We start from the raw sequence: 27,229 nt of genomic DNA on the forward strand, positions 1-27,229 counted from the left end.
ATTAAATAAAGCAGTTCACACACACAGGGATATCAATTCACCATTGAATACTAAAAAAAGAATGTGCAGCCAAAGTGACGAAGTGTTTAATCATATAGAAAATGATTACATTAAAGGGGAACATTTTCGACTTCTTCAAAGTGCTTAGTGGATTCAAGCAAATTTGGTAAGAATTTTGCTTTGGTGGTGTTTGTACACGATAATTATTATACAAATGAAGTTGATCATTTTGGGGCAAGTTGCTTGAAGGTAATATTCAGTCTATTTTTTCTATAGCTAAGACATGCACAGAGATGGTTTGGGTCACAAGGTTCAAATATTTTGTCTTCTTTCATATCCATGTTTTAGCTCTCTAATATTTGTCGTCATTAAAATAGATTCCAAAAATCAAAATAATCCTACTATATCAAAAGTTTTCTTTTAACATTGAACTGTGTGTAAATGATTCATCTTTCACGTAAAATTATTTGTTATAATGTGTTATATTGTTTGGAAGATAAATTTGGTAGATTTGGGTTTTGAATATCAGTCAGTTACAGTAAAACTATATTTCGCTAAAATATAAAAATGTTCACGTTCAATCCGCGCTAATATGTACTCAGATTGATTATTTAACATTTAATTAAGAAAACAAAATCAGAATACCAATGCTGGATAATGTCCCGGCTTGAATTTCATGGAAAGTAAAATGAAGGCAGGCTTATTACGTAGCGTACAGCATAGTTCAACAGAATTGAATTATTTTTGGACTGATATTCCTATTAAAGATTTATCTTGCACAGTATTGTAGTTTGCAAATGATTCGATCCCTGCATTGACCGAGAAAGTTCATCCAGATTTTCCGGCATGGTTTCCCCTTGTTAGTAATGCAGGACGGAGGGCCTGCAGCTGTCTAGCCGTTCAGATGGGACGAAAAACCGAGGTCCCATGTACACATTGGCGTGCACGTAAGAGATCCCTTGACAGTTGGAATTCAATATAAGAGTAGGCCATAGTGCCGCTGTTCTGGCAAAATTTCCGTCATAGCACACTGCATGGCGTATGCCCGTCTTCATTAGCCCAGTTCGGAGCAGAACAGTAGGAAGTTAAACCCCATTTCATTTCATTTAGCTAAAATGACTCATCAAGACTTACCACTCATTTGATTTCAATATTTGGCAATGAGGTAACTTTGCAAATGTGTTGAAATGAGATTAAGTATCTAGGTCCCAAGAACAGGCAAATGTGAACATTTTTTTAGAAAAGTTATTAATATATTTTGGACCATGTTTCAAATGCTCAGCAACTGAAGTTGAGTCCTTGATCCCACTCTTTTATGTTAAAAATAAAAAAAATAAAAACTTTCGGACTTAAATTATGGATTTATTTTATCATCATGTATAAATTTCGGGTGGAACAGTCTTATTTTATTAGACAAAACAATGGTCCTAGAGAACAGGCAAGTAAAAATTTGTTGGCTGAAATAAGTTGATATTGCAGAAATTGAAATGGAAATGGACATGGTTTTTTTTTCATCATGAAGTCCGATTGATTACCATAGACATAAAAGCATAACAACTCTAATGGTAGTAGTAGAATTACTATATGAAAAGGTTATGATACAAAAACAGTATTACATTGCAGATATACAGTGTTTCACTGAGTGTCAATTATCTAAATAAGATAACTGGCAAGATGTAAAAATGTAGTAGTCTCCCTTGATACTGTTATGATCATGAATGGAATTTATTTTTTTAACATACTATCAACACTTCACTTTTATGAGTCGAACAAAATGAATTGCCTTTTTATACGCCCACATTAAAATGTAGTTGTATATTGTCGTTGCCCCTGTCTGACTGTCCGTCTGGAATCCACAATTGCTTGTGACACTCCAGAGGCTAAATTTATACACAGTGTTTAAGGTCATGACACGAAGAAACCTATTGATTTTCACTGATTTCCGATAATTACTGCCATTGATCACTTTGAAAAATTTTGTGGATGCTCTTGAGGCTAAAGTTAATATCAGACTGACTTTAAATTTATGCACAGTGTTTAAGGTCATGATATGAAGAAGCCTATTCATTTTCACCGATTTCCGATAATTACTGCCAGAATTATGGCCCTTGATCACTGAAAAATCTTGTGGACGCTCTAGAGGCTAAAGTTAATGTCCGATTGACATTAGATTTATACACATTGTTTAAAGTCATGAAGCGAAGAAACCTATTGATCTTCAACAATTTCTGATAATTACTGTCAGAGTTATGGCCCTTGATCACTTTGAAAAATCTTGTGTTTGCATTTAGAGACCATAGTTATCATCTGATTGATTTTATATTTATACACCATGTTTACTCCTATATATAATCGTTTCTATTGACTTTAGATTGATACACAAGGTCTTGAGACGAACAAGTATATTGATTTTCAATGATTTTTAATAACTTGAACAGCTAAATCAATTATATTAAATATGATTAAAAGTTAGCATGGGCCAAACAAATTTTAATGATTTTCGGAAAATTATTTAATGAGCTGTTACTCTAAATCAGATTTTAGTGTATTATAAAATATTTCATTACCGGCAAAAGTAAAAATATGCAACAAATCTTGTTGACTGCCCGGGAGATTTAGCTGCTGTGAGTATATGTTTAGTTGTCTGGCAACCTATCTTTGACAGTACAATGACAGGTCCACACAAAATACAATTCTGTTTTTGTAGTGTAAATGATGTTGAGAATAATGTTCTCATGTTCTTTTGTCCATTCCTGGTATTTTACGTCCAATTCCACCAAGGGTGATATTGTAGACAAGTAGTTCCGGGTCCCTTTTTATACGCCCACATTTTCATGTAAACGTATATTGTTGTAGCCGTTGTCTGTCTGTTTGTGGATACTCTACAGGTTACAATTCTTATCTGATTTTGATGAAACTTGAAGTAAAGGTTTATTTCCAAAAAGTCTTGGTTCCTATCAATATTGGCATGTATCGGCTCAGAACTTCATGGATTATGGCCAATGATTGTACGAAAAATCACGTTTTTAGCTTGAGGTCAATCTGGAGGTCACAATTTTTACCCGATTTAGATGAAATGTGAAATGCATGTTTATACACATACCGGACTGCAACTTCCTGGATTATGACCCCTGATGGTACGAAAAAATTAGCTTGTGGAGGTCACAATTTTTATCCGATTTTAAAAACCGTTAAAGCATATCGGTGTTACACCATAATTTTAAAAACCGTTAAAGCATATCGGTGTTACACCATAATGATTTCTTGAAAATCGGAATGCAACTGCCCGACAAAATGACCACTCCTTGTATGCAAATAGTGTAAAAGTATGTAATACCAAGGTTGTGGACCCTCTAGAGGTCATAATTTTTATCCAATTTATATGAAACTTAAAATATATGTTTATATCCTGAAGATCTCAGTTCCTGTAGATATTCACACATATCGGACAGTAACTTCCAGGATTTCTTGCATGGCACCTGCTTGTTATTCCTTAAAGATACATTATGGGAGATTAGATAAAGAACTGGCAGTTCTCGCTATAATAGTTAAAAACTAGACAATGCAAAGGGATTTTGCTGAAAATTTCAGTCAAATCGATCCACTCTGAACCGAGAATTTAGCGATTGAATTTTGGGCCTAGTCTCGATCATCATTACTAACGTCGGTATGATAAAAAACATAGTCTCGACTATCCATTTGAGCAGCAGATCAGGTTCTAATCCAGAAAATATTGCAGGCTAGTAATAATCATAGAGGAATTTTAGCTTTTAGGTGCATATCCAAATGTGTTTAAAATGAAGTTGTTTGTCCCCAAGAATTGTCAAGTATAAACACTGTTATATTGAATTCAAACTGCCAAGGGATCTTTTATGTGCATGTTAATGTGTACACAGTACCTCCTGATGAAGGGGGGTTTGGATGGCCGAATGGTTAGCACGTGCGTGCTGTATCCTAAGGCCTGTCATTGAGTCAACTGGCGTGGTTTCGAATCCCCGGTTGTACATGACAAGGAGTAGGGTCGCTGTCTAGCCTCGTGGGTTTTCTCCGGGTCCTCCAGTTTCCTCCCACTGCTAAAGACCCCTACGCGCAAGCGAATTATTGAAATAAAATTAAACCATATGTTAGTCCCGAAATGACCTAGTTTGTGTCGAGTGGACGTTAAACCACATTTCTCTCTCCCTCCTGATGAACTTTCTCGCCAATGCAGGGATCAAAAACCCGACCTGCAGGCTATCAAGCCAGTGTCCTACCCACTGTGGCTCCCTAGTAGACACTGTAGGGAAATTATTACTATATTGAGAACCTTTATATACATCCTGACTTGCCAGATTGTTTGGGGTGTATTTTGATAGGATTTGTTATCAACATTATAGTCTACATTCCATTAACTTATGGACAAGAGTTTACCACGTAGGGTACATACATTTTTATGAAGAAAATTTTGATAAGAATAAGATCCAGTAATATTGCATATATCAATCAGTAAAAGTAGGCAACACCCTAAAGATAAACTTATGATCAGGGATAAACAGATGTAAAACATTCATTTTGGTAAGTTTGAATTATTGCCCCTTATAAGTAATCTTGTATCTTTTAACACCTACTTGTGAAAGAAAATCTCTGATTCTGTCACTGTGTTTATCCGTGAAATAATCTTATAAACATAAGTAAAAAATATGTGTTTTAACCCTATCTATGCAAGTCAAAAAAGAAATCTTTAAAAATATATCTACTTAAATACCACATGTGCACTTCACAGTGAAACTATAAAACCAAGACAGCTGCTTCTCAATAAAAGGTAATATGTATCTTTCATAAATAATAAACAAACAGTCTGGTTGTGTGTGATGGATATTAAAACAAAACTCTTTTTTATAATATCAAATTGTGTATTGTCTGCAGCATTTCCTCTATATTGTGAATTCAAAATGCATTTAATATATAAGTGAAATACATAGATTGATACAGAATGATGTATTGTGTTTTCAAATTTCTTATAATTTTGTTTCATATCAGATATTTTCTGACAACACGCAAGAAATTATATCTATAAATAAACTCCCTGAAATTAACAGGATGCATCCTATTTCAAGGAAAAACATGTAACTGTCATGGCACTGTTCTTTCCTACATTAATATAAAAATTCTTAATGGATTTCATTTGAATTTTTTGACATAAAGTTTGGGTGATCTTTAGTAAGACTCGTAAAATCATTATTTCAAGTAAAAAAAATTTGCATCATGTCGCTTGGCTGGAGATTTGTATGTCTTGACTACAATAGAAACACCTTTCAGCATTAACAAGGTTTTACAATTATAATTATATTAACCTCTATATATTTAACTGCCTTAAGGTTTCTTGTACTACAACTCTATCCAAAACTAGTCTTAATTTTAAGTAAGATTAAAAAATTATAATATGATTTTAAATATGCAAGAGCTAAATCTTCCTATTGCAGGTCTTTATTTATGCCTTAGATGTTATCTTAATTATTAATTAGACATTAACTAATTTACCAAGACCATAATCGACTCTTCGATGCCTACGTTATTTAGCATTTGCCGGTAGTGGATTTGAAAATGTTTTGTGAAAGATGATTTAAAGTAAAAATGGATAGTCAAGACTTTTTTTATTATCGTACCAATGGTAGTAATGACAATCGAGTCTAGCCTAAAATTGAATTCCTAATATCTCGGTTGAAGCAGTCGACTGAAAATTTCAGCATATTCTGTTTTCATTAACTATTATAGCGAGAACTGTCAGCTCTTTATCTAATCCATTGATACTCAAACAGTGTGCCGCAAAATTTTGAACTGCACAATAAGAAAATGTGAAAATACAAGTGATCCCAATTGAGTATTCACTGGTACGTTCATGGCTTTGTTTTTCTTTATTTAGTTTGTGTCATTCTATGTTTCTATGTATGACTAGTCTGTGTCTACGGTTGTATGCCGTCTATGACTTGCCATGCTTTTATTTTGCAAAATTCAAATATTTTTCATATATATTTTTTCATGTGTTCCAAGGTGTGCCATTGGCAAAAAAAGGTTGAGGACCATTGATCTAATCTTACCTAATGTTCTTTTAAGCGATAGAATCTTATAAAAAAAAACAAAAGATACAATCAGCATATCCTTTATTGTATAAAACATAAAAAGCATATTTGTATTTATCCAGCTTTATATTGAGTTAGAATGAATCTATTTGGCCAACGAAGGAAAGGAACACACAAGCAACTTACAAAACACAGACAAGCCTGTCTTATTGTACAAAAACAGCACAACAAATGTGCAACACAGAAATTCACTAATATAAAATCATAAAATCACAAAAACACTTTCACAGGAAAAAAATAATCGGTCGCAAAATAAATGAATTAATGAGGTAAACAAAAAATGCCAAAATAGAAGGGAAAATCCCAAATGCTTAATATAAGAATTTATCTGTGTATAGGCTTACATATAATTGCTTTGATTCGATATCACAATATGCACCTTTTTTTTTCAAAGCTCAAATTAGTAAAAACTGTTATGCGTTCAGTAATGAAACAGGAACGCTTCATTGATAGACATGATTAATCTTGACAAAATCGCCGATCGGTGATAAAGCTTGGCTTAGCATGGACAGTTGATGAAAAAATATGCTAATTTATGTATATTCACAAAAATATATCAAAGATATGGGTCCATGTAAATGATGTAATTATTATCACTATCAGAAGTTGTACAGATTCACTGTACTTTCTACGTTCTTGCAAATTTCTTAATAAATAACTTGAATTCACATGCATAGTCCTCAGTTTACTTATGTTATAAGGGTTTTCTGACAATCAGAATTCTGCAAAATCTTCCCCCAAAGTTCAGGAAATGGCATTTCAGGGACTCTAGATTCAAATATTTCTCTGGGGGAGCGGCTGGACCCCTCTAGATAGCTTGCACCAGCTCAGTTCGTGGCTGCGTCACTCGTATTAGGGGCCTGTACAACAGTCAGTCTCATTTTTCCTAAACACCCCCCCCCCCCCAACAAAATCAATATGTACGCCCAATTGATACTGATTATTCCAAAACTGAGTCTGTTGCTTATTTCTTTTATGGCGCAATTTAAATGTATTTGATTCAATGCTTGATTTGTTCCTCATTGGCCCATTTGCTTTATAATGTCCAACAAATCTGAGCAATTCCTACATCTGTTCAATTGATCACTGATCTCAAGTTTGAGGTCTTGCTTTTTGCCTGCCAATTGACCTGTTGTTTCACCTGTCTCAGCATTCACTGTTGATAGTTGGAATAGATATCACTTTATCAGGCAGCCCCTTTCCCAGTGCCAGGTTATTTGATCACAATCAAACCCACAACCTCCTCTGTGCTCCCTAATGCCAACAAATTGACTTTCAAATTTATTTTTTTGTCAACTATTGGCATACCATTGTGCCTCCCTCAGCTTTGAATATAGGAAATGGGAACTTTTTTAGTTGATCCACCTTCCCCGTTCCATTTATGGATCTGTTGTTTATTCATTAAGTAATTAATTAACTGCACATACATGTAGGTTTTCCCATTTGATTGGATTGGCATTTGTTTAAAAAGATAAAATTTGTATACCCCTGTACACCTAACATTTAATTTATATGTAGGTTGATGTAATGAGAATAAACAATTGGGAAATTGATCTAAATAACTGCATATAAATCATGTCACAACTATCAGATATATGAGAGGATTTTGCTTTCTTCTTCTGTGACATTTAGTTTATTAGACAAGCAAGAAATTCTGTAGGTAGTAATTCCTGGAGGTGTCATAGGGATCTTATTACTATCAAAGCTATTGTTATAATTAACAGCAGAAAGCTTTTTATTAAAATGCTTCAAATTGAAAGTATCTGTGAATGCAGTAGAATAGTTTGTTTCAGATCGGATGAATGATATGTGTGTGCTGTATATTTTCCCATTTCACATGTAAAATGCCCTTTAAAGCATGATGACCTCCCAGTGGTTTGTGGATATTGCTTTATTCAGAGTCAAAAAGATATGATTAGCCTTTCTATTTTATTTTAGTGTGTTGGTTCCAGAATGACCTAGTTGAGAGCATGTTAACCCCATTCCGCTCAGACTCTCATATAAATTCTAAAATACAGTCTTTGAACTAAAAGTTTTATGACCAATCAAAATTTATGAGCCGTTTTGATTGAGATCTTTCATTTAAGCTCTGTCTTTGATGTTTTTATTTTTATATTTAATTAAGTGTACATCAATTGATTTTGGTTGATTACTATATCTGTAAGGATACTATTTGATACGTTTTTCATGCAGTATATAAATCTGTTTTATATGTACATACTCCACAGTATGTGGTTATCATATTGTTTAAGAACATGTGTTGACATCCTGTAGTAAACTTTTATTGTTTTTATTTCATTGCAGAATTTCAACTTAAAGGGTTATGACATCAATATTTAGTTGCTAACTGTTTTATGTTCTGGGTAAGTTTTAAACTTATATGTTGAAATCTAATTTTTGTTATATTATGTATTAGGGTTAGTTGTTTTAAATTAAATACACTATTAATACATGCAGTCTGTGTATAAAACATAAGGGTTTATTGTTCTGTTGAGACTGAGAAAAATCTTTCTTTCTATTAGAAAGTTGTGAATTACACCAAATTTTATTATAAGAGATCTCAGATAGCTTCACTAATGTAAGTGTACATATTTCTAAGTGATTATAACAGCATGACATAGTGCCATATTCAGATTCATGAGTAAATAGATTGTGAATAAAACATTAAAAGAAGAAATTGATGAAAGATAAGTTTTTGATTAAAATATTTAAAAAGCATCACATTATCTCAGCATCATTGCTATAAACAGTTCTTCATTCGTTCATTCTCAATCTAAAAATTACTCTGGATTCATCAGACTGTAACCTTATTGTCCTAAAAGCTACAGTTACAGCTAAATAGACACCCATATTAGTCATATTCTACATAATGTTGTACATTTGTTATGTGGATGTCTCAAAATAAAGTGACACTTTTCACATTAGATTAGATTGATTGTTATATTTATTCCCTAAGTTCTATAGGAATCCATGGCTGGCTTCGACTAGTCTCCATTTCTAAATTGACATATTTGCATGTTGGGATCACATGTCAACATAGTTGTGTGAACATCACAAATTATTTTCAAATTCAAACTTATTTTATAATAGAATGTTCATCGAGAACTGTCAATATAAAACAAATAACCACATTCTTGAATAATTCCTTACATGCTGTCAGTAATGACCACTGATTCTCTTGAAGATCATCCAAGAACAGACTCTAGTCAATTACGTTACAGTGTCACAAACCAAGGAATTATTAGTTTAGAATGCATGGTCATATGTATTAACCTTTGAGTTACATTTGACATCCAATACAGAAGACAGCTCAGGCAATCTGAAGAAGTACGAATGTGAAATGTAGATAATGTGAAAATGACATGCCAGATTGGAAATTGAGGCCATTATCCAAAAACATTTATTGGATCTGATACTAGTATAACAGTAATCGCTACATGGTCTTAATCAACATCTTCAGTTTTTCCCAAATAATAATTGCTGTCATATGTCTTTGTGCCAACATTATTGGTCTATTATAATAGGAATTGATAGAAGCTTCATGTGCATGAGATCTTGGATAAGTTTGCATTGAACAGGATTTGTCAATTGAAGTCATGTCGTAATTGCCCTTACTCTGTGAAAATATCTCAAGAACAGCTAACAGGTGAATATTTTTCTTAATTTTCATCCTACTTAAATAAAAGCTGTGAGGATAAAGTTGTTTGGGTTGTATGTATACTTCATATAAATTTTAAAAAATTACATATCATGTTACAAGCAGTAACTTGTATCTGTAGTCTGTTATTACCAAAAGTTGTATTACAATACAACCATATCATTTATTATAAACCTTCATATTTATATTACCTTGTACTGATTCACCCAAGTTTAGTCTGAGATTGAATTCTAGATTGTGACTTTAAATCATTATTATTTATTATTATGTGCATATTTTTGAAGTTGCAATATATTTTATGGAATCTTGAGTTCATGTTTCTTGCAAAAACAATTTATTCCTTAAAGTGTTTCTGCTGTTTTTATCTTTTAATCTTCACCTTTCAATCACCTATTTATCTCCATCTCCCCTTTCTCTAGAAAGGTCAAAGATTGGAATTCATACTTGATTCAGTTGTACATATGGTCACCAGAATTAATAGCTCATCGCTTCTCATCAGCCTTTGGCATTTTCTATTTCGGACCATCAAATCTAAATGGATTTTGTTTGTAGTTGTAGGCTACTGGTTAATTTAGAAGAAGAAACTATGTGTTTAGAATGCCGTGTAAAATAGATTACATAAAGGTATATTAGTAGGTTTATTTCTGTAAAAAGTTTATGAAAGGAAAGTTTTCTAGTTAATTAAGCCTTTTCCCCAGTTAAAATGTTGTCCAAAGGAAGTACAGAAATTTGCTGCTAAATTTGGTTCATGTCTATGCATCTATTCAACATCTTAACCAAATCATTTTGAGTCTTTAAATGCTGGTATTTTGAGTGAATAGATGATTTTGATGCTGTTGCCTGAACATACACATTTGAATCTTTCTGTCCTATTTTAACTCGATCTATTCAATCCTTCTATCCAGATTTGGTTTCAGGTCAGTAACTTTTGTTTTTCTTTACTGATTAATTTTCAATGTGGGTCCTACAAAAACCTGATAATCCATCAAAAATGAGTATAATAACATTTTCATTTCTATAACTATAACTAAACTCTAAAATATATATGGACTGTTGATGAGTGTTATTTTTTCAGTTTTAAGTTCTTGTGAGTTATCAGGATTGTGTAGGGACCTACAGGGGATCACGTGGCTAAGTGGGTAAGACGCTGGCTTGCTAGCCTGGAGGTCGGGTGTTCGATCCCTGCATTGGCCAAGAAAGTTCATTCAGATTTTCCGGCGTGGTTTCCCCTTGTCAGTGATGCAGGATGGAGGGCCTGGCAAGGACAGCTGTCTAGTCATTCGGATGGGACGAAAAACCGAGATCCCGTGTACACATTGGGGTGCACGTAAAAGATCCCTTGGCAGTTGGAATTCGATATAAGAATAGGCCGTAGCGCCGCTGCCCGGGCAAAATTTCCCTCATAGCACACTGTATGGCGTATGCCCGTCTTCATTAGCCCAGGTTAGGAGCAGAACAGTAGGACGTTAAACCCCATTTCATTTCATTTCATTTCATTTCGTAGGGACCTACACTATTTTAGTTTGTTGTGTGCTGAAATGATTAGGTTATGATAGGTGTTTACATCTCTTTCAGACACGTTTGGGTGTTCTTCATTGGTGTGTTGTTCATAATTGCATTCTACTGACTTCATTTGTTTTAAAATTTATATATATTGTTTACATTAGTGAGATGCAGAATCCTATTAAATTTCTGTGATTTCAGATAATAAATTGTGCTTGATCACTTTGAAAAATCTTGCGAACACTCTAATGACAAAAGTTGTCACCCCATTTGTTTGAAATGGATGCATTATTCACATTAGTGAAGTGAAGAATCCTATTGAAATACTATCTTTTCTGTTCATTACTTCCAGATTTATGACCCTTGCTCACTTTGTTTAAACTTGTCAATTTGTTAAGTTTATTGCAATGAATAACTAACAACAGTTTCAGATAACTACTTATAGAATTATTGCCCTTAATTATATCATAGAATCTTGTGAATGTGCCAATGGTATTATACCATATAAAAGATTGTGCTATTTATTTACTTATAAGATTCAGAATGTGACAAAATTTATGGACTGGCAACCAATATTTGTTCCTATAGTTTACCCTCATAATTTCCAACGGTAACTACAGTCAAAACTAATGTTCAAGTTGATTTAGTATGGGTGAATAAACTATAGAACTCGCATCTGCAAATGGAGGGGCTTAATTAGTCTTATATGTGCTCTGAAGGTCTAGGTATGGGTTGTCCTTGTCAACTGTGCTGGAGTGGGCCTGGCAAGGAACGACACCTAGTTATTTGGATGGTATGAAAAAACAAAGTCCTGTGTACATGTTGGCATGCACATAAAAGTACCCTTTAAAGTAGGCTGTAGGTCCGCTGTCCGCATGGCATATGTCGTCTTCATTAGCCCAGATAGAGTAGAAAAGTAGGTCTTTAAAGCCCATTTCATTTCATTTTATTTGTGTCCTGAAGATCACATGAAGAGTTGAATGGCCTGCTTAATTCAGCTTCCTGGATTTTTTTCCCAGGATCTTCGGTTTCCTCCCACTTCTGAAGAACTGTGTGTGCAAAACAACAATTATATGTGGAAATGACCCCTTTTCTGTTAAGTGGATACTAAAGCAATTGAACTGATCTCTTTTTTTGTTTGTACTCATCATGATTTAGTTTTCTCCTGATGACTGACCAATCTGATTAAAATACAGATCTATATTTCATTACGTTTTTTATACTTGCGATGGCCAACACTACATGAAGATCGGATCGGTTATAGAGTGACTTTTGACCTTGTGACGTCAGACATTATATTTGGTTACATAATAAACTCTTTCAGATCCTAGTGTAGTAAAGACAAGTAAAACGAAATTTTGAACTATAAAAAATGAAACGAAATAGGATCTGTGTTTTAAAGCTACAATTTCATATTTTTAAGTTATATTTTTAAAATTTATTAAAATAAAGCCTTAAAATAGATGGTATCCATAAACAGTCCTACCTTGTTAAAGAATAATCCTATTAATCCTATAATTCACTATTGCCAGCTGAGAAATTGGCAAAAATATCATTTTCAGCTTCAAATTCAAACGTTTGAACATATAGCTATTCCATGGAGGTAATAGGAAAACAAGGGAGGTAATTGTGTTATTATTTCCTGATTCAATGATTTTTAAGGGTGGGAAATAATGCCCATGATCGTATAATAGTGAGATGATAACCTATTGAGCAAAAGACATAGAAATAATTATGTTTTGACTTTCTTAGAAAGTATGAAATTCTCGCTTTAATCAGATTGGATGACTAACTTGAGCTAACCCTGTATTTCAGCCTTGGTTTCTGATATTCAAGTTTTTTTATACCAAAAGAGCAATATGTTTAAGAGGGTTGTTTTTTTGGGTTTTTTTTACTACAAATCTAATATCTTCTTTGAGTGACATTTAGCAATTGACATACGTAATAAACACAAAAACATATAATATGGAACAATTAATATTTTAATTCTCTCAAATGTTGAGAGAACTCTCAACGAATCACCGCTTTAATTAAAATAGTAATTGTGTTGTATATTTTGTGTTTATTACAAATCTAATAGTTATTGCAATGATAGTACGTATACAACTCCATACCATATGGTTTTTATACGCCCACATTTTCATGTGGACGTATATTGTCGTCGCCCCTGTCCGTCCGTCCGCCATCCATCCGTCCACAATTGTTTGTGAACAGTCTACAGGTCAGAATTTTTATCCGATTTCAATGAAACTTGAAATATAGGTTTATCACCCTAATATCTCGGTTCCTTTTGATATTGGCATCTATCGGACCGTAACTTCATGGATTATGGCCCCTGATTGTACGAAAAATCACGTTTTTGGCTTGTGAACACTGTAGACGTCACAATTTTTATCCGATTTTGTTGAAACTTGAAATGTAAGTTTATAACCCAAAGATCTCGGTTCCTTTCGATATTCTCGCATATCGGACCGTAACTTCCTGAATTATGGCCCCTGATTGTACGTAAAAACGCGTTTTTTGTCTTGTGGACCCTATAGAGGTCATAATTTTTATCCGATTTAAAAAAACGTATTATTATATCACCGTTAAACCCTAAGGATGGTTGAGTTCGAATTTCGTGAAAATCGGCCAAAAACTGACAGATAAAATGGCCGCCCTTCGTTCTCAAATAGCGTAAAAATATGGTATATCAAGGTTGTGGACCCAATAGAGGTTAGAATTTTTATCCGATTTTGTTGAAACTTGAAATGTAAGTTTATAACCCAAAGATCTTGGTTCCTTTCGATATTCGCGCATATCGGACCGTAACTTACTGAATTATGGCCCCTGATTGTACGAAAAATCACGTTTTTAGCTTGTGGACCCTATAGAGGTCATAATTTTTATCCGATTTAAAAAAACGTATTATTATATCACCGTTCGCGCATATCGGACCGTAACTTACTGAATTATGGCCCCTGATTGTACGAAAAATCACGTTTTTAGCTTGTGGACCCTATAGAGGTCATAATTTTTATCCGATTTAAAAAAACGTATTATTATATCACCGTTACACCCTAAGGACGACTGAGTTTGAATTTCGTGAAAATCGGCCCAAAACTGACAGACAAAATGGCCGCCACTCGTTCTCAAATTGTGTAAAAATATGGTATATCAAGGTTGTGGACCCTATAGAGGTCACAATTTTTATCCGATTTTGTTGAAACTTGAAATGTAAGTTTATAACTCAAAGATCTTGGTTCCTTTCGATATTTGCGCATATCGAATTGTAATTTCCTGAATTATGGCCCTTGATTGTAGGAAAAATCACTTTCGTTTTAGCTTGTTTTCTATCCATCTCTCGAAAATGTGGGCGTATCCTGCCTGGCAGCCGCTGGTTTACTATTGTGTTATTTGATTCAAATTATTGACTTACCATCAATGTAACGTTTTAATTTAAAATTATTTACCACAACATACTAATATTAAATTAATATCGTTTGGGAACACGTATTGTTTGTGTACTGGTTTTTATTACGTGTTTCGGACTGTCGGGTCTAAACACTTATTGTTTCTGTAAGTGTTTTTATTATTATTTTTTTTAGGGGGGGGGGGGGGAATTTAGTCAGTTTGTGCAGCCAAATCGTGTTTTTAGCTTGTGGTTCCTCTAGAGGCCACAGTTTTTATCTGATTTAAAAAATTATTTGAATATATCACCGTTAAACCCCAATGAATTTCTTGTTTGAGTTTGAATTTAGTGAAAGTCGGACCAAAACTGCCCTCGTAGGTAGTGTAAATATATGGTATATCATTGTTGTGGACCCTTTTACGGCCACAATTTTGATCTGATTTTGACGAAACTTTAAATTTGTGTTTATATCACAAAGATATTGGTACCTTTCGATAATCGTGCATAGCCGAACGTAACTTTCTGGATTATGGCCGCTCATTGTTCGAAAAATCGCATTTTTGGCTCGTGGACCCTCCAAATCACAATTTGTATTCAATGTAAAAAAACATTTAAATATATTAAACACAAGGTACAATTTTATGGATACACAATTACTGAGTTTGATACTAAGCGAAGTTTCGATGAGGATACTTTAAATATATCACTGTTACACATCAATAAAGGTTGAGTTCAAATTTCATAAAATTCTGATTCAAACTGCCATGCAAAGTGGCCACTTCTTGTACGCAAATAGTGTAAAACTATACAATACCAAGGTTGTGAACACTCTAGAAGTCACAATTTTTATCCGATTTTGAAGAAAAGTGAAATAAAATAAAACAAAGTACGAACAATCCAAACCATTAGACAAAATTCGAAGTCCTAAAAAAACGGTATAGGCAAAATAGTGTAATCAGCAAATGGACAATAGCGGGATTGGCCAATGGACTATCGGTATGCAAAATGCACGTGATGAACAGTGTTAACAATGTAGTAGACATAATCAGGGAGATAGTATACGCGTCAATTAAATATATCTAGAATAATAGCCGAGAGAAACATGTTATATTTACCAATCAAATCAATATGATGGCCATAAAAGTTTTTAAAAGTTTTTATAAGTTTAGTGCGCAAGTATCCCTGTAGTTGAAGCTTAGATGACAAATGCCTTGATCTACTTAAAAAATCAGAATAAAAGGAACAAGCTCTCGCGTAACGAATTAGCTGAGACATAAACACTTCATAAGCTGGTGATATTGGAATGTTACTACTAATAAATGGAAAGTTAACAGTTGGAAAGTCAAAGTCATAACGTTTATCATACAATTTAACACTTAGTTTATGGCAATTGTCAAAATCGAAACGCAGAACCAAGTAGACCATAACTTCCTGGATCATGGCCTCTGATTGTACGAAAAATCACGTTTTTTAGTTTGTGGAACCTCTAGCGGTCACAATTTTTATCCGATTTTAAAAAGCGTTTAAATGTATCACTGTTACACCCTAATGACGGTTGAGTTTGAAAATCGGACCAAAACTGCCTGAGAAAATGGCCACTCCTTGTGCAAATAGTATAAAAGTATGTAATACCAATCTTGTGGACTCTTTAGAAGTCACAATTTTTATCCAATTTTAATGAAACTTAAAATATTTGTTTATATCCCAAATATCTCAGTCCATTTCGATATTCGCACATTTCAGACCATATCTTCCTGGATTATTGTCCCTGATTGTACGAAAAATCACTTTTTTTTTTAGCTTGTTCTCTATCCATCTCTTGTAAAATGTGGGCATATCTTGCCTGGTAATCGCTGGTTAAGAGTTCAAAATGACAGGTTTTTCCACTTTAATAGGTATTGGATTTTACTATACTCAATAATTCATGGTGTAACTTGATTGTTGACTTGACAAGACGTGACCTGACATACCGAAACTCGTCAGTACTCCTTTGGAGTTTTATTTATTTTTTTTTATTTTTTGCCAATTTTCGTCAGAAGTTGCAGCCAAAACTGTGCATTGTGCAAACATTTTGCCAACGGATCTTTGTCAGGTTTTTTAATTCTTTGGACGAATTCCATAGGGGCACTGACTGATTTTTTTTTTAAATACAGAAGTTCGCTTGATTAGTTTTAGCATGAAAGATTTCTGAAAGTATTCTTCATCATTTTTTCGACAGTCAAGATGGTGTATCTCTGTCACTATTTGAGGTATCAAGTTGAAACTTGGTAGGAATAAGGAACACATTAATACCTTTAAAATGGCATATTCAAAATTTTTGTGATGGCTTCCGGAAATTACAGAGGCCTTCCGATTTTTCCTGAACATGAATAATCCTCTCCATTTTAAAACTAGACCAATAACATTTTCAAGCGTTTGTCTGCCATATTGGATTTTACGGAAAACCTTCAAATCGATATTCAGCTGCTATTTTGATTCCCATTTTCGAAAACTTTTCTTTGTTTTGAACCTAGTCAAATGGCAACAATTCTTGGGGAGCCGATTTTTGAATTTCGATTTCGTTTACTTCCGGTTTCACTTGAATGACCCTTGACCTTTGTATATATATATGACTCTCATGTCTAATAACAATTAATATTGAAAAGTTCGGTCTTGAAGTATAACTTCTGCTTTTATTAAGAGTGCAAAATGGCAGATTTTTCTACTTTAATAGGTATTGGATCTTACTATACTCAATAATGCATGGTGTAACTTGATTGTTCACGTGACAAGACGTGACCTGACGTACCGAAATACGTCAGTACTCCTTCAGAGTTCTAGTTTGACATTGTTAGGCATTTATTGTACTTTGGTTGAACATGTCATAGTTTAGTTCCTTTTACATGATATTAAAAATTATTATAATGGTACAATTAAATATGTTTCTTTTTATGCTTGTGTGTGTTAAACTAACTCTTCCGTGAATTACACCAATACTCAATTAAAGATTAAGTGCCTTTTCATATCATACAAACATATTCTTCCTGTTTGATAAAATCAAAAGAAAATCTGATTTGATTAAAGTATAAAGATCATAGAGGAGGTTATCAACCAAAAGATGATTTTTGGAGGTTAAAAGAACTTGTTATTAATTCAAGATAAATTTCGTCTTAACAGAAATATTAAATTTGGCTATCTGTGGGGGTGGCATTTTGTCTATTTAATTGACAAGAATTGCACGAGTTAGTCACCCACTTAAACTTATTGTTAAGATCAGGATATGTTTAATCATAATCAGTTTATTATTCTCGTTGTATTTATGTCATTCATATAATTATTCAAATTTGTGAATGGCGTAGAATTTGATGATCTATGAGACTGATGAGAAAAGCCTGGTATGTATTTTATATTGTCAACAACAGACATCCGTACAAAATAGTGGAATTGATTTCACTATGCCCCAGTAACTTTTGCAGTTATATTATGGAATTTGTTGATCTTGGAGATAAAAATATATTTTCATAATGTCATTCGCATAGTTCCACTTAAAATATCATAGTTTACATGTTTTTGATATTGATAGATATTTGTACTGTCTGTCTGTCTGTAGTATTGCGAGGAGTGTTATTGTCATTCTAAATGATAACTAGAATAGAGATTGAATTGGGTTTAGTTATAACACGATCTTGATGGCATGTAGTTGATGACTACTATTGAATAAAGTGGTTGAGTAAAGTGTTTTTCTGTGTTCAGGATCGTATCAAGAAGAACTGTATTCCTCTGTAATGGATAAAGGATTCCTGTTAGTAGATCATGTCTTTTATATGTGATAAATGTGTTTATATATAGTAGGTATACATCAGTGAAAAAACCTGTCTTTGTTGTCAGTCTAACTAAGAGGTATCAGATATCTTGTGCTATAAATAGTTAGCACAGACATTTACCTGGAGGTAAGGTTTTTTTCCCTTTAATATTAAAACATACAACAGATAATGTCAGATCAAGGGTGACCAAATTCTTGAATAATAATTTTGATAGAGAGATAAGATCTTGTTAGCCTATGGCTTTCATTAAAACAATGTATTTTGCTTGAGTAAGGTAATATGCCAATCGGACTAAAACACAGATCCTATTTCGTTTCATTTTTTATAGTTCAAAATTTTGTTTTATTTGTCTGTACTGCACTATAACTAGGATCTGGAAGAATTGCTATATAACAGGCGTTCTGAATGGCGTAGGGATTTGCCAATGAAACCATCTGAACATTACAATCTGATTAAAACACAGATCCTATTTCGTTTTGTTTTTATAGTACAAAATTTCGTTTTACTTGTCTTTACTACACTTGGATCTGGAAAAGTTGTTATTTAACTCGTGTTCGGAATGGTGTCAGGGATAAGCCACGGCGAGCTTTAGGCTTGTTTTGCACGGAACTGTGGGTAATCTACTAGTAACATCAATGCTGATTGGTTAATCAAATGTCTGACATCTTAGGGTCATAAGTCGGTCTTTTGACCCCTGACGTGACCTATCGCTATAACTTGTCAGATCTTTATGTAGTGTAGGCCATCGAAAGTATAAACAAAACGAAACGAAATATACATCTGCATTTTAATCAGATTGCATCTGTTATGGCAACTTCTTGGCGTGCCATGCACGGAACTGTGGGTAAATCACTAGAAACGTCAACGCAGATTGATTAATCAATGTCTGACGTCATAGGGTCAAAAGCCACTCTTACAACCCCTGAAGCAATCTTCCACTACAACTGGTCAGATCTTTGTGTAGTGTAGGCCATTGAAAGTATAAACCAGCGGCTGCCAGGCAGGATACACCCACATTTTCGAGAGATGGATAGAAAACAAGCTAAAACGAAAGTGATTTTTCCTACAATCAAGGTCCATAATTCAGGAAATTACAATTCGATATGCGCAAATATCGAAAGGAACCAAGATCTTTGGGTTATAAACTTACATTTCTTCAAGTTTCAACAAAATCCGATAAAAATTGTGACCTCTATAGGGTCCACAACCTTGATATACCATATTTTTACGCAATTTGAGAACGAGGGGCGGCCATTTTGTCTGTCAGTTTTGGGACGATTTTCACGAAATTCGAACTCAGCCATCCTTAGGGTGTAACGGTGATATCATAATACAATTTTTTAAATCGGATAAAAATAATGACCTCCATAGGGTCCACAAGCTAAAAACGTGATTTATCGAACAATCAGGGGCCATAATTCAGGAAGTTACGGTCTGATATGCGCGAATATTGAAAGGAACCAAGATCTTTGGGTTATAAACTTACATTTCAAGTTTCAACAAAATCGGATAGAAATTGTGACCTCTATAGGGTCCACAACCTTGATATACCATATTTTTACGCTATTTGAGAACGAAGGGCGGCCATTTTGTCTGTCAGTTTTGGGCCAATTTTCACGAAATTCGAACTTAATCGTCGTTAGGGTGTAACGGTGATATAAGAATATGTTTTTTTAAATCGAATAAAAAATGTGACCTCTATAGGGTCCACAAGCTTAAAACGCAATTTTTCGTACAATCAGGGGCCATAAGTCAGGAAGTTACGTTCCGATATGCACGAATATCGAAAGGAACCGAGATCTTTGGTTTATAAACAAACATTTCAAGTTTCATCAAAATAGAATTAAAATTGTGACCTCTATAGGGTCCACAACCTTGATATACCATATTTTTACGCTTTTTGAGAACGAAGGGAGGCCATTTTATCTGTCAGTTTTGGGCCAATTTTCACGAAATTTAAAGTCAGCTTTCCTTAAGGTGTAACGGTTATATAATAATACGATTTTTTAAATCGGATAAAAATTGTGACCTCTACAGTGTCCACAAGCTTAAAACGCAATTTTTCGTACAATCAGGGGTCATAATTCAGGAAGCTACGGCCTGATATGCGCGAATATCGAAAGGATCCAAGATCTTTGGGTTATAAACTTACATTTCAAGTTTCAACAAAATTGGATAAAAATTGTGACCTCTATAATAGGGTCCACAACCTTAATATACCGTATTTTTACGCTATTTGATAACAAACGGCGGCCATTTTGTCTGTCAGTTTTGGGCCGATTTTCACGAAATTCGAACTCAGTCGTCCTTAGGGTGTAACGGTGATATAATAATACGGTTTTTCAAATCGGATAAAAATTATGACCTCTGTAGGGTCCACAAGCTAAAAACACGATTTTTTGTACAATCGGGGGCCATAATTCAGGAAGTTACGGTCCAATATGCGCGAATATCGGAAGGAACTGAGATCTTTGGGTTATAAACTTACATTTCATGTTTCAACAAAATCGGATAAAAATTGTGACCTCTATAGGGTCCACAACCTTGATATACCATATTTTTACGCTATTTGAGAACGAACGACGGCCATTTTGTCTGTCAATTTTGGGCCGATTTTCACGAAATTCGAACTCGGCCATCCTTAGGGTGTAACGGTGATATAATAAAAATATTTTTTAAATCGGATAAAAATTATGACCTCTATAGGGTCCACAAGTGAAAAACGTGATTTTTTGTACAATCAGGGGCCATAATCCAGGAAGTTTCAACAAAATCGGATAAAAATTGTGACCTCTATAGTGTCCACAAGCTAAAAACGTGATTTTTCGTACAAACAGGGGCCATAATCCATGAAGTTTCGATCCGATACATGCCAATATCGAAATCAGCCGAGATATTTTGGAGATAAACCTATATTTCAAGTTTCGTCAAAATCGGATAAGAATTGTGACCTGTAGAGTGTCCACAAACAATTGTGGACGGACGTCCAGACGTCCGGACTGCCAGACGTCCGGACGGACAGGGGCGACGGCATAATACGTCCACATGAAAATGTGGGCGTATAAAAAATTTGGCTAATGTTAGGCTTTCTTAACTTTATTGTCTAAATGAAAAGGTGGAGCAAATAAACCTGTTTAATAACACCATCTCATTGCCTGTCTTCCATAAGTCTTTTATTGTAAGTGTGTTACCTTATTAAACGCCTGAACGTGTCAGTATAAAGTTGCCAACATTACCAATCTTACAGCATGCGTATTTCATTACTTTTTGTGGAAATTTACCGTTTGAAGTATATATTTTGTATAATAAATAAATAAACATTAGCGCTTGGAAGAACTAGAAGTCAGTAAAATTTTAATTATTTCTAAAAATTAGTTCATGGGTTGGGAATCTTAATCAGATCAGGGTGTCTTCTATATGCTCGCAGAACTTACAGAAGAATAGATATGTGATAATCTTTGTGTGATTGAGATGCTGTGGGTGTATCTTTTGTTGCCTGGCAACTGTTTTTTATATATTCGTCTTCAGTACACACACACCCACACACACCAAAAAAATTAATCAGATAGCCCAATACACCTACCGGTATGTACCAGTATATAACTGTACTTAGTCATCAGCTAGGCTTCACTGGACTTCACATTGCCGTTTTCTGAAAAATCAACAAGTGTTTTTGATTCATATGTAACACTTAAATTGCAATATCTAAGCTAATCATGACCTGATTTGAGAATAAAAAGTGGGTTTGTGGCGTTAATATTACTTAATTACAATACCTTCCAAAAAAGACCATATTGTGTGCTCTGTAAACAGCTTGGTCAAAGATTCGTATTTTCAGTTGAGATTGTAAGGGCATTAAAATGAAATTTAATCAATAATTTATTGCCTTGCTGCTTATGATAAACTTTGATTCTAGAGTTCATGTTTATAAATTTAATGTGCCCAACCTATTACCACCCTGATGTACTTTTTAAGTAGAGTTCATTTTTATAGGAACAAACTTAAGAGGTTAGGTTTGTTATGGTTAAGGTTTGTTTCTGTTTTTTTTATGCCAATAAAACCCATGTTATCTTAAATTCAAGACCTGATTTTTAGCATAAATGTTTACAGTAGCAGTTGTCTAGAGAAAGCTTCATTTTCTAAGGTAAACTTAAAATTGCCAGATTTAATCAGAAAATTGAAATAGAACCTCTAATGAGAGCCATATGTCTTGGAGATCTCCTGATAAAAGGCCATTTTTTTAAACAGAAAAAAATCAAGTGTAAACAAAGAAATGGAAGATGTTATTGTTACTAATTAATAAAAGGGGGGTGAAACAGGGTTGTGTATTAAGACCTGTGGTTTCTTTGTTATTTGTAGATTTTAATGTGGATGATAATGGAATTAGGGTAAATAACCGAAATAGTTGTAGCCCTCCAGTAAGTTTATCTTTGTATAGATTGTTGATGAGAGACTACTTTTTGTGATCCATGTGTTCAGTTGTTTTCCCAACAATTTGAACTGGTGTAGAACCCCCAAATACAGTGTATTCAACAGTTAGAAGTTTATAGTGGCTGTGTTGTACATATTTCATTGTTTATAGTTTAACCTAGTTTAGATGAGATACATGTATGTATTAAACCTAGTGGGCAATACAGATTTCAAGGGAGTCAGTTTCATTGATTATTAAAAGCTTTTGTGATGAATAGATTGGTTTGGTTTTATGAGTTAGCTCTATATAGACATACAAATTGAGAGTATATGAATAAGTGCACAAACATGAGGTGAGTGAATTTAATTTGTTTTTCAAGAGTCTTTTGTAGTTCTAAATGTACTAGGAAAAGTTATTTGTAATTTCATATCAGGAAATATCTGTGCTAAAATAGTTTCTTCATTAGTGATATCCCACTAGTTATGATATACTATATATATAATGGTCATCTATATGGTGCTCCAAAATATTCACTGAATTGGGTACAGTACAAGTTACTTGGCTTTTGACAAAAAGTGAACACGTAATTCAAAGTCTAGTTGACTATATAACTTGTACTGTCTGCAAAATGGCACCAAAAAAGAATGCGTAGTATAATGTGCTTCGTCACACTGCTAATTCTTTGCTTCATATTGTGTTTTAATAACAGGCTTCAAATTTGGATTTGGTACAGACTTCAAACATCCAGTCAAAATGGCCAATCTGTGTACGCTAATCGCTAATGGTGTAAAAGTATGTAATACCACGGTTGTGGACACTCTAGAGGTCACAGTTTTTATCCGATTTTGATGAAACTTTTGTATGTTTATATCCCTAAGATCTCGGTTCCTTTGGATATGTCGGACCGTAACATCAATGATTATGGCCCCTCTATGTACGAAATTGCTTTTTACCTTGTTTGAGCTCTCTGTCAATCTCTTACAAAATGACGGCTTATCTTGCATGGCAACCGCTTGTTGATAAACAAAAAGGTAATGGCAGGCCAGTCTCTCTATTTTGTAAAAGATGAGATTTTTTTTTTTAATATATAAATATATTATCTATTTCCGTACCTTGACATGATGTCATATCTAGTAAAACTTGTTTACGAATAATATTGCTACAAATTTTCTTCTGTTGGCTACCTATGAAAGCTATAATATAAAATTCTCATATGAACTCTGCAAGCATGTTGAATGATCTTCCAAGACGCATTCGGAAAATGGAACCTTTACTGGATTTAAGACAACAATGAAAACTAATTTGAAAAGTACAACTTATATATAGATCTGGTTTTTATTTTGTTGTGTGTTGAACATTTTCTACCAAGATAAACAACATTTTATGGCACATGGATAACTAATGGGTGTTAATATTGTGGTAAAGACAACATTATATATAATGAGGTCTATATATATATATAGGTGTTATTATTAGGTATGTTTTGTACAGTATGTGTAACAATTTCTTTTACAGTAGAAGAAGAATTTAAAGCTTCTATCTATTATTACTGAACGTGTTATTAACCAAAATGGCCACACAACCCATGATAAGTGCATAAATTGTGGTTGATATTTCAAATTGTGTGATAGTTAAAGGAGCTATAAATCACTAATATTTGGGGCCTAGAAATGGACACAAATGGGTCACAACGCATATAATAGTATAATATGAATTAATATATATAAACTGATTTACATTCAATCGTTTCCGTTTTTTACTCTAATTTCAAATCAATTATGTTCGGTGAGATACGCCAAACGTCTCAATTGAATGGCAATCTCTAGCATCTGGCTATTCCAGTCTACACTGATAGTATTTATTACACAGGCTCTCCAGATAAGAATATGGTATCGCCATTTGACATGACTTGTGGAATATGTCTAGCCTTGTTACAAATGACGCTGAAACACATTAAGATACACATTTCGTGTACCAATGGTAAAATGTTTATTTTGTCTTATATATTGGATATCAGGAGCCCATCTTTTCCAGGTAAGATCACAACATTAATGTTGATTTAAACTGACAAATAATTTGTGTTTTCACTGTTGAAGACGTTTAGACGATATTGAGTTAGAGACTTAGCTACTTTAAACATTTGGGGAAAATTGGTTTCATATCCACCCAACACTAACCAAGTCCTCACAAAACTAAAATATGGTATTTTTTTCATTCCAATATATTTGCTTTATCACAGGATATTTTTTTGGGGAAGTGGGAGAAAACCATAGGACCCACAGGGTTAGGCAGATGACCCTATGTCTTATGAACTACAGCCCATGTGGAAGATTGTTTTTACAACCTACAAATAAATACATTTAGCAATAATTGTATGCAACATATAATTATTGATTTTTTTCATACAATTTTTGCCTTACTTGTATACGATATCTAACCAAATAAATATATAGAGAATTTACCAGTCAATATACTAGTTATAATGTTTGCTAATTTATGATCAATGCCGAGACACCATCCATTTTTAATAAAATTACATGACATGATCGATCAATTTATTCAATCTGCATTCATGAGAAATAAAATAATATTGACACAACTGATAAGCCCCCAAGAAATGACCAATATACGATACTTGGTCGTTGGAAGATTTATACCAACAATGCTTTCGGTAGTTGCTTGTCGTTTGGGGTGGGGATTTACAGGAACACTATCCTTAAAGAGCTGAAAATTAAAGCTTGTCTTAAAGTCATCCTTTCTAGCTGTGTTGAGTCACATTTCATAATTATTGTTCAGGAATTTAATAGCTGATATTTAAGACTCAGATTTCAATGTTTTCTAACTTTATGCATGAGTTACCACCAAAATTTTAGAAACTTCCTTGTGACTAATTTGTGTTTCTCCTTAAGAAAACTGAAACCATTTGAAAATTCAACAATTCTGTTAAATTTCCTTATAAAAACACCATTGAAATAGAAAGCTTGCATAAGAGAGGTCAGAGTCTCTATTAATCTTATTAACTAATAGAAGGAAAAGAACACGGAAAATAATGACCGAATACAAGATACATATAGATATGTATTATAAACTTTTGCCCATACATTTTTGTTAAATCATCAGTGAGCATTTACAATGTTATTGTATTATAAACTTTTGCCCATACATTTTTTGTTAAATCATCAGTGAGCATTTACAATGTTATTGTATGATATGAAATATAAAAACGGATATTGATCCTAGATGTTGAATAATTAAACTGAATAAACTAGATTTAGAAATAATTGTTTTATGCCTATGTGAAATCATAGTTCGTGAACTTTATTGGAGCTCAAATATACACATTCATCACTGTGTTATCAAGTAATGAGGTTACCCCCAACCTGAAAATTGTGCTTGACATTCCAGATTTGAATAATATAAATGTTTTCAAAGAAAATGTATATATCAATGTATATAAGTAGGATTAAGATAAACATTGATATGAAGTAATTAAGTTATGAAAACATGAGAGTGTAGAATAGTGACATAGCCAGAAATCTGCAACAGGGCCGGAGTGGGCAGATTTGAATGGGTTTTTTTTTACTGTAAGCACAAGTCTAGCATCTGATTTTAATCAGATTTGTAAAGACTGGTTGGTTGGGTTGTTTTTTGTCATCACTCCATTCATCTGTCATTCCTGTCTTCGTTAGCCCAGTTGGTGCAGAACAGTAGGATGTTAAACCCCATTTCATTTAATTTCATCTGTCATTCATAATTTTTTGTGGATGCTTTTATTTAGATCCGAAAAGTTATTGTCTCATTGACTTTAAAATTATGCACAGTGTCTGTGCTCATGAGATAAAGAATCCTACTGATTTCAACAGTTTCTGATCGTCACTTTTATTGTCCTTGATCACTTTCAAATCTATACTATTCAAAAAAAGTAGGGGATATTTGATTTTTAAGTGTTATTAAAGTCACCTAATGAAACTGACGAAGAAACAAATGACAAAATGAAATGAAGTTCACATTCATCGATTTATTCCAAATGATCGTTAGACTAAGTAAGGCACAGACTGACCATTATAAGGGTAAAATGATACCCGGGGTCAAACAGCAAAGTTACCACAGCATCACAACCAAGTCAGTAACGGGTAAATCCTCCTCTGTTTGCCAAACAAGCATTGATCCGACGTGGCATACTCCTAATGAGACGTCTAAGGTCATTTTGGTCCAGATTGTCCCATTCCTGTTGCAACGCAGCAGCAAGTTCTTGGACATTGGCAGGACGTTGTTGACGTTGACGTAACCTCTGTCCAAGCATGTCCCAGACATGCTCGATGGGGGGGAGGTCGGGACTCAGTG

The 27,229-nt window shown here is 33.8% G+C and overlaps 1 protein-coding gene across 3 annotated transcripts in view; it reads left to right on the top strand.

Annotated features, from left to right (window-relative positions):
* Positions 1–27,229, top strand: part of LOC126819178 (heparan sulfate glucosamine 3-O-sulfotransferase 5) — a 139,673-nt gene that overhangs the window by 97,155 nt on the left and 15,289 nt on the right. Inside the window, exon 3 of one of the 3 annotated variants that reach the window (XM_056100592.1) lies at positions 8,424–8,482. The gene's annotated coding sequence lies outside the window, so the exon portion shown is untranslated. Of the gene's footprint in view, positions 1–8,423; positions 8,483–18,412; positions 18,601–22,857; positions 23,238–27,229 lie in introns of those variants that run through there. The other 2 variants (XM_050547068.2, XM_050547066.2) reach the window with 2 other exon arrangements.

This window comes from Patella vulgata, chromosome 4, assembly GCF_932274485.2.
Source record: "Patella vulgata chromosome 4, xgPatVulg1.2, whole genome shotgun sequence".
Classification (NCBI taxonomy): domain Eukaryota; kingdom Metazoa; phylum Mollusca; class Gastropoda; family Patellidae; genus Patella; species Patella vulgata.